Raw genomic sequence first — 15,567 nt, forward strand, 5'->3', positions numbered from 1 at the left:
ATACATATAATGCCTAGTGCACTAGTAAGCATAATTAAATGAACAATTTTTATAAATAAAATGAATTCAATTGTGATCACATTCGGCATTAGTATTTAATGACGTAGTCTGCTAACTATTCATATTAGAATAATGATAATGACAGGTGTGAATTATATATTTTTAATAAATTGGTTAATGATTCATTTGTTCTATAGGGAAGTACCTATTAATATAAGGCACTGATTGTTTATGATAGGCAAAAGGCTTATTAACGGAACTAGTTCTAATGATAATATAGGATCTTAACAACTATAATAGATATTAATATTAATGAAGTAAATAATAATCCTAGGATAATCCACATACCGCTATTTAGTCCTAAGCTAAGCAGAGCTTCTGTTTTGGGAATTATACAATTGATATTAATACTTAAATGCAATTGTAAATATAATACATAACATAATATACATAGAAAATACTCAGCCCAATACAAAAGATTGGTGCAAACACCATGCTAGAATTCGAACTCATAAACATCGGAAGTAAGTCGGTGTGTTATATCAATAGATCACCGACGACTTCGACGACATATGATGAAGGATATCAGTTATCAGAAATATCGGAACACAAAACTATTGGAACAATCTCTTCATTCATGCCGTGCTATAGCTCGGACAGTGCTCTTAACGTAACCTTCACTTGATTATATTATAAGATTAACTCATTTGTCTTACTTTAGACGTATTTCGTCTGTAATGAATATTACAGGATGGGTTTAAAATGAACATTATATTGGCATTTCTGACAAACAATTGAAATGTATTAATCTTACAGTAGACATTGGGTAAATATAGTAAACGTGACGCAAATGCTATGGTAGTTATAAACAAAGAATAGAACACAATATGTTTATGCTTTGAATGTAGTTAGCTAATGTATATACATAAATTCAGCTTTGGTTTGACTATGCAAATATTTGTCAATATTTTGTTGAGGGAAACTAGTTGACGTAGACACTGTCCAGTCTTTGTGAATGCACGAACTGTTAAACGCAGGAAGTTAAATGGTTGTCTAGTTTTCTCTAACATTCTAATATTATGAATAATTTTGTTTATATTTTTATTTTTCGTCCCGTAAAAACTTCTGCAATATATTAGAAGACATAAATAAACGAATGAAATTGTTTTAATCTATCTCAAGTTATGGCGTGACCAAGGGTTTAATTTATAGAAATTACTGTATATAGATACAGTACAGTACAGTTATACATATAGATATATGTATAACCGAAAAAAAAATTAACGTAACAGGGGTTTTTTAATGGATTAGTACACTCGAATACGCTGGTGGTGAACCAGTAAAGGATGATAAAAATGACCATGAAGTTAGATCTTATATTGTGGTTATTGTGGCAAAATAATAAGGAATTGATCACAATGATGGGATGAGAGAGGACCGCGTGAAGGTCGACCTGACAAGATACATTGACAGTTGACAGCAATAGAGGCTCCATTACTAATCATACTCATGAACCCCTGCCCTCCCTAATTACCAGGGTATCTTTACCCACATTTTAGATCATATGCGGTGAATATTTATATCTATTGACTTACATATATGTATAATGGTTATATCGTACTAATACAAGAGATTTACCAGGTGCATAATATATGTTATTAAATATACCTATTTAATAACATGTATTGTATAAGTGCAGGCAAAATTGTACATATATTATATATGTACAAACATAAACTATATATGTACAATACACGTGTTGGGAATCAACAGGGAAATGTTCCTGATCAGCCGACAAATGATGATCAGTCGAATCGTCGAATAGCGATGTCAATACTTTTGACTGTCAGTTGAAATAAACCTGACATAATTATACACGCACAAGAATCTTTTGTGATTAGAAGTCTGAAATTTTCAATAGGCGTTTCTAAACTATTTGTGTTAGAAACCAATTTTTGTAACGATAACTAAGAAGTAACAAAACATACAATAGTTTCTATGTAATAAAAAAATTACTTTCACGTTTACATTACTAAGTATTGTAAATAATGAGAGATAATTATGAATTCATCGAGACATAAAAATAAAATAAAATATATGTTATAAAAGATCAGAGTTAAAATGATTACAGTATTTTTAAATGAATTCTGGCCACGTTCTTTCTGCACAGTTGAGTGAAACCTAAACAAATCTTGATTGGAACGATTTATTTTCTTAAAGCCATAAAAATGAGATCCATTGACGTAGAAAAAATGCTAATCAAGAAAGTAAAATAAACAAAGTCAGTCGAGGGCAATATTGGGTACACAATACGATCCTGTAGATAACAAATGAAATGTACGAATATTAACTATTTCAATATATAAAGTACAGCAGTAAACAATATAGTGCTTTTATTAATTTTGTATTTTCATGGCCCAATAACTATTAAACGGATGATTTGATTGATTAGAAGTACATAAAAAATTGTAAGATTATATTTAAAACTAAAGAAATTCTAAATTGTTGTTCATAATTGTATACATTATATATATAAAGGAGATATTTACCAAGATAATATTTATAAGAGCCACTGTCAATTCGACAAACATCCTATGGTTACTGGATGACTGCGGATGGCGGTAAATGTAAACATCTATTACCAGATAAATCTGTCTGCCCATTTACCCAGTCTTTTTTTACGTCTACCGTATGATAGTTTTAACAAAACATACTGACTCTATCACTTCGACTTTTTGAAGAGTATCTTTACATCTACTATATATAACTCTGGATTCCATGTACTGACCAAGAAGAAGTTTGGAACTGTCGCTCCTGTCCTGTCTTTCATTAGTTTTCACCATTTTAGGAAGGTGACGTGTAGTTGGTAATATTTTTATATCATGAAATTCTGTGTATGAATCCAATAATACGTATGAATCCAGTCTTTATAATTTCAGATGTGTTATTGATAGCATAAATGACACAGATTGAATATTAGTTAAAAAATACATTCTTGCTATTATTATTTTTATTGCTATATTGTATATCTCTGCATAGTTCCTACAGTAGTTTATCTATACTGGTACAAGGCGCCTACGTCAGACTTAATTACAAAAATGGTCGATCTAACTATTAATGAAGTTGCACCAAATATCTGTATCCGGATGTAAATTTTATCGAATCGTGATTTTGGAAAGGGATAAAACCCTTTTAACTATTATGCTTATGAGATTAATAACGAATATTAGAAAATTAAAAATTTGGTAATATAGTAACTAAAAATGAAATTAGGGAATACAACTTTGAATCGCATTCATTTCGAAGACACCATTCATTTCATATATAACGGTAATGATATACGGCTTTTCAAATGTATTATTGGTAAAATTTTAAGACTTTGAAAATGTCATTTAATTTCTTTTTTTTTCTAAATGGAAATCTGTCTTATATTTTATACTGCAAGTTCTCGCCTTTATTTACATATATTGCATTGTATTATTCGGTCATATTAAACGCGACAACAATATTAATTAGATATTTTACTGTAGGTGACATATATAACAACAAGTAAATCGATTGGCAGATGATCCATTCAAATGTCTCTTTCAAATTTAAATCCGGTTAACAACATGTCGGGCACGCGTCATTACGTTACCGCAACGCAAGTGAAAGGTTTCCCACTTGGTCATGTAGTTATTATTAATCAATTTAAAGAATCCAAAATAATTTAATATATAATAAAATTTATTTCCTATATTTTTACGAATACGTACTTAACTACTGTAAGAGTATATAATAAAATTAAACTATAGTTCATTCTATTAATGTATTTTATGAACACAATTTATCACTCGTATATATATTAACAAAAAAACAATAAAACATAATTGTGGACGAGTAGCAAGAACGCAAAAGTAGTAGCGGTGGGGTGTCCTTCACACCGGGCGACGGATGTCGAACTAACTCGGCTCACCAAGGACGTGCGTAGCAAGCGCCGATTCGGATACGCGAGAACAATAGGTGTTAGGCTGGCATCCCCACTATGGTCGCGTCCTCGTTCAGTCGGCCTTCCTGATGATCCTGAGCGTCCCGCGCAGGTCCACCTATATCTATAAGATGTATAAGCAGAAACAGAAATACAGAGACCCTCTTAAAGATCTCCTCCAGACTTCTTAAAGTCAATCTATCTCAAAATCATATCTAATAAATAATTAGACAGGAAAATAAAAGATAACTCTCATAGTTTACAACACCTCTTAAGGTCATGAGGTACTATTTTACAATTAACACTGCCTCTTAAGGTCGTAAGGTACTGTTTTACAAACAACACATTACCTCTTAAAGTAATCTATTTTCATCATAAAACAGCCAACACCCAACCTTTTAAAGTTGGTAGTACCTCCTACAGGGTTTTTTTTTTTAATGAACTAAGGTCCACCTCTAAAGGCCTGCTTGAGTTTCTCAACCCCATCAACACCTTCTCTTTCAAAGGTCAATAATGAGCTCAGAAGGTTCTGTAAAACCATTTATTATGGGCCACAATTAAACAAAATGTAAGAATACATCACCTCTTAAGGTGATTTGACTACGAAACCGTTAATACTTTAATAGAGGGTGCCATATAGCTCCCAAATAAATCACCAGTAAATTGACATTAATTTTTTTTTTAATAACACTTTTTAATTACACAATTTGACACATTTTGTTATTAATCAGTTCACAAAAAGAATTCTTTCTATGGATATAAACGGTTGTAATTATTAGTCAACAAATGATTCTGTTTTTAATGTGAACAATTGAAATTCACAGTACAAAGTTCGAATATAAAATTAATAATAAATAGCATTAGATAGATCTGGTAAAGATTCGGACTTTAATCTGAGTCCGTACAATTATTATCAGCAGTATGATATAATTTCAATTTATCCCTAGCCATCACGTTTTCATAGGTACGACCAACGGTAGATGTGCTTTTAATTAGGTATCGGTCATGTGGAAGACATTTTACAATGACGTAAGGACCATCGTAACGTGGCATTAGTTTACCGCTCCTCAATCCCTTTTTAATAACCCTACGTTGTGCAAGAACTAGTTGTCCTACTTGAAGTGAAGGCTCTATACGTCGTTTTTGGTCAAATTTACGCTTGTACGCTTCTGCAGCAGTTCTGGACCGCGTAGCAGCTACTTCTCGCAAAGCACTAAGATCAGCTACGCGTGAAGGTTGAACCAAATCGCCGACTATACGCGGTTGATAACCACATAATAATTCAAGAGCAGATTTCTTTGTGGTATTATTGACATTAGAATTCAATCCTAATTGAACTTTCGGTAAATATTGATCCCAATCATTTTGTTCGTCATTAACGTATGCAACTAGAGCATCTAGTATCGTTCGATTAAACCGTTCGATTTGCCCATTGGCTCTTGGACTAGCTACAGCTGTCATTACATGTTTTATTTGTCGCTCAGTGCAATACTTTTTAAACGAGTGACAGTCAAAAGCCTTGCCTCTGTCACTAATAATTCTACTAGGTAAACCAAATGTTTTAGTATACTGGTCCAGAACCTTCAATGAATTTTCGCAACTCGTATCCTTTACTGCTTCAATCCATAAAAATCTAGTAAACGCATCTATTACCGCAAAAATATACATTTTACCAGATGATGTTTTACAAAATGGACCCAAATGATCCACATGTATAGTGTGAAAAGGCACGGCATGCTTTTCAATAGAGTGAAGTTGCCCAATTTGTCGTCCTGTCGGTTTCTTAGCATATTGGCATGAGATGCAACCCTGAACATATTTTTTAATAAAACGTCGCATGTTTTGAAACCAATATTTACCTTTGACAGCTTCATATGTTTTGTTAAAATTAACATGTCCATTATTATCGTGAAACGATTGAATAAGAGACCAACGTGATTGTTTAGGTACCACAACTTTATTTTCTTCATTTGTTTTTTTAAACAGTATCCCTTTGTCAATCACGTAACAATTTGCTAATCCCTTTAAATTGTTTTTAGCTATCTCATCTTTAAGTTGATGAATTATCGAACGTATTGAATCATCATTTTGTTGCATGGTTTCAATTAAATCCTTTCCTACACAACGCATAACGGAATCCACAGGATTTCGACTCAATGCATCAACGTGTGCCATGGATTTACCAGGCCTATATTCTACTTCGAAATCGTATCCCTGAACCTCAAGCCACCATCTCGCGATACGCGAATTTAGATCTTTTTTAGACCACGTCCAACGTAAAGCATTGCAGTCTGTTACTATGACAAATTTTATACCACTGATATGGACTTTAAACTTTTTAAGGCTCATGACTATAGCTAGTGTTTCGAGTTCGAAACTATGATATTGCTGTTCTGCAGGAGTAGTTTGCCTACTGGTATATGCCACTGGTTTCCATACGCCGTCTGGCTGCTTTTGTAATAATATTCCGCCTAGACCTATTTTCGATGCATCGGTATGAACTTGGGTTTCGTACTTTGGATTAAACAACGCCAATACTGGTCGACTAATTAAGATAGATTTTATCTTTTCGAATGCATGTTGCTGTTGATCACTCCGTATCCACGGCTGATCTTTCTTAGTTAATATAGTGATTGGGCGTGCGAATGTAGCAAAGTTACAGACATATTTCCTAAAGTAATTTGCTAGACCCATAAACTGCCTTACCTGATGGATATTTTTAGGTGTTGGAAAATCTCGCACAGCATTCAGTTTATGTTGTACTGGCCTTACTTTACCATCATAAACTTCATGACCTAAATACTCTACCCGAGGTACTAAAAATGAGCATTTATCTAATCTAAGAGTCATGTTTGCATCTCGTATACGTTCCAAAACGGCTCTCAACCTGCTCAAGGATTGCTGGTAATCTTTACCGTATACTAATATATCATCCAAATATGCAGTAGCACACTCAAATTTCAGCGACCCTAGCACATCATCCATAGCGCGCTGGAATACAGAAGGTGCATTAACTAGTCCAAAACTCATTCGCTTATATTGATAATGCCCATCCGGCGTAATGAAAGCAGTTAAATGTTTACTTTCATCCTCGAGTTCTATGCAATGATACGCCGATAAGACGTCAAGACTAGAGAATACACGTTGTTCCGACAGCCTATCTAACTGATCTTGAATTAACGGTAGGGGGTAACGTTCTTTTCTTGTAATTTTATTTAACGCGCGATAATCCACGACGAGTCTTTTTTCTCCTGTTTTTTTGGGTACTAAAATAATAGGACTCGCATAAGGTGAATTAGCTATTTCAATTATATCTTTTTCTAACAAATCAGAAACTATAGTACGAACTAGCTCACGATCTACGGCGGACATTCTGTATGGCCTATAATAGACAGGTTTATTTTCAGTTAGTTCTATTTTCATTTTCACTAAACATTTCCCTATTTTCTCATTACTTCCTGAAAAACAATCTGTAAATTCGTTAAGTAAATTTTTCAAATCTGTCATAATAGACGAATCTAAATCATCTCCTACTTTATATGTGTGATGCCCTAAATCAACTGAAACTCGTGCCATACAAACATTTTCAGGTATAGTTACCATTTCGTTAGTTATATTTATAACATTAACAATAGCGTGACCCTCAGTTACCTCAGTAGTATGTGCGGGTATATGTATCTCAGATCTAGGCTTTAAATGTAGGGAATTTGGTACAGTTATGGATCCCTCAAAATCTGAACCTGACAGTACAATTTTATTAATTCCGGGCTGCAACGAAATAACGTCACATGTACGTAACTTAATAATTTGTGTTTCATCACATAGGAGAGGTAATACTGTCAAATGATTAGCATTAAAAATCTGTAACGAGTTAGGAGTTTTTATCACGTATACGTTGTGATTGAGATATGTTAGGCACAATGTAAGCCTTTAAATCTTTACACATGGCTTAATCAGCTTTTATAGTAATCAAAACCTCGCCAAGAGGTGTAACAATTGATCCACCGAAACCTTTTATTACATTATTTTCTGCACACGGTTGAATGTCCAGCAATAGTTGATTAGCCACCGACTCCGTAATCGTAATGCATGTACTTCCAAAATCTATAAAAGCATTTACTTTTATGTCATTAATAATTATGGGCATAAAATACTTTGAACCTTCATCACGATCAGTAATCAATTGTACCTTTTGCGGAGGCATAGAGTTTTTTGTATTACGACTTTTAAGTTTGAAGCATTCCTCCTTAATGTGACCCATTTTATTACAATATGAACATTTACGTATTTTTAAAAAACAATTATTTTCATTATGTCCCTTTTTACTACAAAACGAACAATTACTTACTAATTTTTCACGCATTTTATAAGTACAACGATTGGCAGTATGACCGCGCCTTTTGCAAGTGTGACATTTAACATTATTAGAATACCTAACGTCCGTACTCTCATATTTGTGAGACACTGGAACGGCTAAAGCTGAGGTTCTCAATGATGACAAATAATTTAATAATGAATTTGGTTCACGACAACCCGCCGATATCGCTCCTATTTCTACCAACTCGTTACCTATCGTACCTATAATTGCCTCTGTTATTAACGATGGTTGAATGTTACATGCATTACCTAGCGCCAGTTTATCATAGTAAAATGGTAAATAATCCATATCGGGACGCCTAATGGTATTTACTAAATCACGTAACATACTTAATTTACTTTTATGGGACGGAAATGCTGTTAACAATTTATTTTTAAATTCCGCCCAAGGGCGGTTTATATCTTGCAGTTGTAATTGATTATACCAACTACGAGCATAACCTTTTAATTTTGAAGCGCAATTAAATAGTAATGTTTTCTCATCCCAGCCATACATGTTGGAAATGCCCTCTACCTTACGGAGCCACAACTCCATGGTTATTAACGACGTTTGAGGGTCGTATTCAGGTACTGGGTCACTCCGACCTACATAACGAATATTAGTATTGAAAGAACTATTATTACAATGTTCATCATACGTAAATCCCTCTTGAGATGACAGCTGTGGTCTGCCTGTGATAGTCGTTGAGTCCTGTGCGACTACAACAGGCAGCGAACCAATGGTGCACGAAGGAGTCTGCACTGTAGACTGTGAGTGCGCGGCCCGCTCACTAACAATCACAGACGGCATGGCCTGTAATGTTGCGCTCACGCCTGTGGGTGAAGGCCCGCTAATAGCGGTCACCGCCACAGGAGTAGGAAGAGGCGGTGTTCTGACGCCATCATCACGTTCCTCGGATTGAGAGGTCGACTGCAACCCTCCTTCAATTGGAACATGCCGAGCTTTGTAAATTTCATTTTCCAAATTATGTAACCGTTGTGCCAACCGACGGTTTTCTATTTCGGCAAGCAACCGACGACGTAAACGCTTTTCCCGTCTTGCACTTGATTTGTCTTTTTTTGACTTCGACCCCATAGTCACAATATTAGTACTATAAATATCACAGTTACGTCGTAAACAAACACAATAACAAACGTTCTTCGGCAACTACGCAGTTAAATTGTCCATCCCGGAAACACAAGAACAAGCGTTCATCGGTTAACTACGCAGTTAAATTGTTCATCGCACTTCTGAACTGTAAGAGTATATAATAAAATTAAACTATAGTTCATTCTATTAATGTATTTTATGAACACAATTTATCACTCGTATATATATTAACAAAAAAACAATAAAACATAATTGTGGACGAGTAGCAAGAACGCAAAAGTAGTAGCGGTGGGGTGTCCTTCACACCGGGCGACGGATGTCGAACTAACTCGGCTCACCAAGGACGTGCGTAGCAAGCGCCGATTCGGATACGCGAGAACAATAGGTGTTAGGCTGGCATCCCCACTATGGTCGCGTCCTCGTTCACTACATTGTTAGGAAGTCACTGACCAGTTTTCTTTATTAATTATTTATGGGATACATACATCAATTTAAAGATGAAATTGTCATTGTATAACTTGTTACTTAGGTCAGTTTTTAAATTTCAAATGAGAATAAAACTTATGAAAGAAAATTATTTTTTCGAGAACGCTTTGAAATGAGGATATTTTAAATTCCAATTTTGCACTTCAGTCTGATAGCAGACATGCAGATGGGCCGAGAATTTTGCAGAGATTTGCATCGGTTGCAAAAGTAAGTTATGGTAATCTGGCTATAAGTTACAGGCTTCAGCTGGTAAGCTTTTCAATTTTATTGGGAGATGGAACACTTTTAACGTAAACTTTTTCTACAAAATTGAATTTGTTGCTCGTTAAATACTGTTGAAACTGTACAGATACGCTTAATAACTTATTTCTAACACATAATAGAAGTCCTTTGAAAGTTTTTGTTATGATATGATTTAATTTCAATAATAATATAAGTAAAAATCATAATGTTTAGAACATTGTCATTCCTGATTATGTTACTTATTTTATATCTTCCTAGATACCCGCTCTGGTACCGGTACAAATCGTGTAAATTGATTGGGTTTTCTGTACTATAATATGCATAGATAAACGTTCCTCTTGAACCTATTGCTAAAAACTGTATTAAAACATGTTGAGCTAAAAGAAGAAAGAAAGAGCGGTAGCACTTTGGTTTATACAATTTTTCAATAAAAGGTGAAATAATTTCAAGACAGTAATAGTGAAATGTACAAGAGTAAAAGTATATGAAACCTGTATATGTACAGATTTCAGGTATTAGTAAATGAAAGTATCTGAGAAGAGTTGTCTAAGAGATATGAACAACAATACTGCTGTAATTGCGTGTATACTAGCACATTTTTGCATTGAGCTTAATACGTATAAATTCGTAATTCTGGTCTGCAATTATTATTGCAACGCCTGCAGCCGATTTCTATCACTTTCAGTACATCAATCGTCCTCCGGAAATAAACTTACTAGGACAACACAGATCTGTGTTAGCGAAAGCTCGAACAAGATTTATGGGTTTCACAGACAACTGATATTCCAAATCTCCCCTGGTAAATGCTCGGTTAAATGTTACTGCACTATAACATTTATTTTCTCCAAACTTATTAAAATAAAGAAAAAAATGTAATTAAATATCTTGCATAAAGTGATAAAGTAGGAATTAATTTCAAAGCAAAAAAAAAACTCTAGTATTAATAATATAGACCCAGTTACAAGATCTTATTTTAATTTTCTATTTTTTTAATATCAGATTGTCTTAGAAATATTTATACTTACCGATATGGTCTATATAAACTTCTACACAATATATAAAAACGATTATCTTGACTATCGGCAAATAGCCAAAATTATTATTTACGTAATTATTTTACAATAGAAAATTCCGCTAAGAATGTATTTTTAATAATATCCAAATTTTCAGTATGCATTTTGCATATATACTGAAAATTTGCTGCAAACAATATCTAGTGTATGTAATTAAAATATCTCTTATACAGCTATAATATTCCAAGCTACTACAATTAGAAGCTTGTACACTGAAATTGTACACACAGGTTTTCTTTTGTCATGTAGGTACTCACTAAAAAGGGTTTTTGAGATTCTCACGGGATCGGATATAAAGGCTATGAGGGTTAAGCCACGGTATTACGTTCTGCTACCGTTTTTATATATTATACTAATAATGTTAAGTTATTTTATTATTGGATACACACAAGTGAAAAATTATGTTTAGGTTTACAAATATTTTACATCAAACTAAAATACCTTTTACTTTTAGTTTTTTTTTAATACTAAAACTGTTCAAGAAAAAATGTTACAAAAAACTTATTTCAATTATAAAAATAATATATAGCTTTTCTGAAAATTTCTATGACTTATAGACTGACTGACTGACTTATGAGTTATAGAAATTTTCAGAAAACTTTAATATTTTTTTATATAACTTAAGGTGATACGCAATACAATAATTATTTTATTTCAATTCCATGTTGTCATTGTACTTACTTGTCTTATCATATTTTAATAGCAGTTATTAAGCAAATAGAGATAATTTGCTTATATTAATATTTATCAGGATTAAGGTTACTATGTTTTAAGTACATAATAAATAATAATACACATAGAATAGAATAGAATAGAAAATCATTTATTCAAATAAACTTACATTGAAGCACTTTTGAATAGTCATTACATTTTTTTTAATCTACCGCTCGTTCGGAAAGCTGTCTCATCACAAGAAGAACGAGCAAGAAACTTGCGTGTTGCTCTTTTAAATAATTTTATTATTACTTTACATTTTTAAGTTTAAGTGTGTGAATACAAACCACCAATTAGCACTAATTCAATTAAATACTCAAAAAGAAAAAATATTGAATACATAACCAACTGGTTAAACAATTAATAAGAGGAAATCAGTCATAGTGATTAGAGCAGACCAGTCCCTACAAGCAGCACCCGTTCACGAGTATGACGGATGAGCCAGCCATCACTGCGCTCGACCATATTTTAGGGAGCCCAATGACCCGGCCCACCACGCCGCCACAAGTCTGGACATTTTAGTGAGCATGACTACTCAAAACACTAGACCACGTCAAAGCTACTCACAATTGCCATCTGATAGTTATAGTATTCACATTTTACATAAGAATGCATGCGGCAATTAATACAAAAACCGCTACGCTTTCATATTTCTAAAATCAATCAATTAAATCAAGAAAGAAATGAGAAAATAAAATTATAACGTTGTATGCTAATAAACTAATTATTTACTTGATATGTTGTCATCTATGAATTCGTCTATCCTGTAATAGGCTTTCTTACATAAAAATTGTTTAATATAAGATTTGAATTGCCTCTCTGTCAGATTTAATGCAGATTCTGGCAGTTTATTATAAAATCTTATGCAATTACCATAGAATGAATTACTGATTTTGTGCAGACGGCATTTAGGTAAAATAAGCTTATTTATATTGCGTAAGTTTCTACTTGTACAGTCTTTGAGTTTTTTAAAACTCTCTAAGTTCTTCCGTGTATACATAATATTTTCATAAATGTATTGTGAAGTAACTGTGAGGATATTTGAGTCTTTAAAGCACTGACGTAATGACTCTCTTGAACCCATACCATAAATAGAACGTATGGCTCTCTTTTGTAAAACAAATATAGTATTTATATCGGCTGCTTTACCCCACAGCAGTATGCCATAAGACATTATGCTATGGAAATAACTAAAATATACAAGTTTAGCCGTCGCCACGTCTGTTAATTGCCTAATTCTTCTAATTGCATATGCAGCAGAACTGAGTCTACTGGCCAATTTTGAAATATGGGGCCCCCATTGTAATTTCGAGTCCACTGTTATACCTAAAAACTCTGTATCATTAACAAAATTTACTATTTCGTCATTAAGCAATAACTGTGTATTTATTAGTCTTACATTAGGAAGTGTAAATTTTATACACTTTGTTTTGCTGGAATTTAATAATAGGTTATTACATGTAAACCAATTTAATATTGCAGACATAGCACAATTTACATCGTCTAATTGATTACTTTGACGTCCAATTTTAAACACTAACGAAGTATCATCCGCAAACAGCACTATATCTGCAATTTTCTCTACCATAAAGGGAAGGTCATTTATGTAGATAAAAAAGAGAAAGGGGCCTAAGATTGACCCTTGTGGAACGCCCATCTTAATATTAGCTCCCTTAGATTTTACACCGTCAATATCTACAGTTTGGACCCAATCCTCTAAATAAGTTCTCATTAATTTTAGATCATTATCTCTTATACCATAATGTTCGAGCTTCTACAAAAGCGTTTTATGATCCACACAATCAAATGCCTTTGATAGGTCACAAAAAACTCCGAGTGCATCCTGTGACTTCTCCCAAGATTCGAAAATATGTGTCATTAGCGCAACACCTGCGTCAGTGGTAGACTTGCCGGCGGTGAAACCATATTGCTGACTGTGAAGCAGTCCGTTAACCCTGAAGTGTTGTAACATTTGATTTAACATTATCTTTTCAAACACCTTACTTAGAACTGGCAAAATAGATATAGGTCCATGGTACTCTGGCTCAAATATATCTCCTGATTTAAATAGTGGGATTAATTTGCTAAATTTCATTAATTGTGGAAAAACGCCATTATCAATACATTTATTAAAAATAGTGGCTAGATATGGAGCAACAATATCTATGAAAGAACTAACTACTTTTACAGACATGCCCCAAAGGTCTTCCGTATTTTTTAAATTTAGCTGTTTGAATATTTTTATGATATGAAAGGGGCTAACATGTGAAAATTTAAATCTTAAAGAACAACAACCGATATTAGTCTCTAGTAATTTTTTTGCTCGAGATTGAGATGAGTCCAGAGAAGATGTAATATCAATCGGAATATTAGCAAAAAAATCTTCAAAAATATTAACTACATCTTTTGTTGTTGTTATTAATTTATTATCATAATTTAATGTAAATTGATTACAGGCTATTTTAGATCTTCCAGTTTCTTTATTTATAATGCTCCAGATGGTTTTAATTTTGTCAGAAGACTGCTTAATTTGTTTATTAAAATAATTAGACTTAGCCATAATACAAACTTTTTTAAAAATTTTAGAATAATTTTTCACATAAGTGGTGAATTTGTCATCAAATCGATATTTTTTTTGATCGTATAAATCAAACAAAATATTTCTACTTTTAAGTATTCCTACTGTTGCCCATTCCGTGAATTTAGATTTAACATGAACTTCTTTTTTCCTTGAAAAATTGTTCATATTCTCCGGATAAAATATTAATTAGCTTGGTGTAAAGATAATCAGGATTATTACTAGATTGTAACAGCAAATCCAATTTATTTAAATTTTTTTAATCCATAAAGATATCTATCTTAAATATTAACCAATTAATAAAGTTACAAATTAATTTCCTACCAAGTTGTAGCAATAAAGAGGTCAAACGTCAATTTTCCGTCAGCAAAATTGCGTGAAGCGGCGCAAGTTTGCATTTCTTAAATCGTTTAACAGTTGGGTTTCATTATCAAACACTCCAGCAGAGCTCGCTCATCAGGGCTAAAGGCATATAACATGATTCGCATGCGTAAACGACTTAGCCCTATCACAGCTTTCAGTAGCAACGGAGACAAGGGGACGAGAGCTTGTCCCCACTGTTCATGCTCATCTCTTTACGCGATCTATGTGGAACTCGAAATATTAAGTTACAATAAGTAACATAAATAACCTATCAGATAATGTGATGGTGATTTGTATATATTTCTTAAATAATGTGTTGAAAGTGATAGTAAACAAAAATATGCGAAAATGAATATTTACTATTAATTAGAGAAACAAGTGCAAAGTAGAAGTACAAATGCATACATACAAGATCGTGTAGTGTTTTAACATAAAGTAAATACAATAAAACTTGCAGATTTTCATTTTGTACAATGTGAAAGTGTAAGTTAATTTTACACTCGAATGGTGGTGAGCTTATATTGGAAACGTTCAGATAGATTACGCATGAGTTTAATAAAATATTTAAAGCTTAATTAAATTCTTAATTATAAGTTCATACGGCAATTTTTATTTGTCTAGTAGTTTATTTAAAATTTACTTATTACTTCGTATACATTCAGTCGATTTCTAAATA

The sequence above is a fragment of the Achroia grisella genome, unplaced genomic scaffold (genome assembly GCF_030625045.1).
Source record: "Achroia grisella isolate CSIRO2021 unplaced genomic scaffold, CSIRO_AGI_Agris_v1 utg770, whole genome shotgun sequence".
NCBI lineage: Eukaryota > Metazoa > Arthropoda > Insecta > Lepidoptera > Pyralidae > Achroia > Achroia grisella.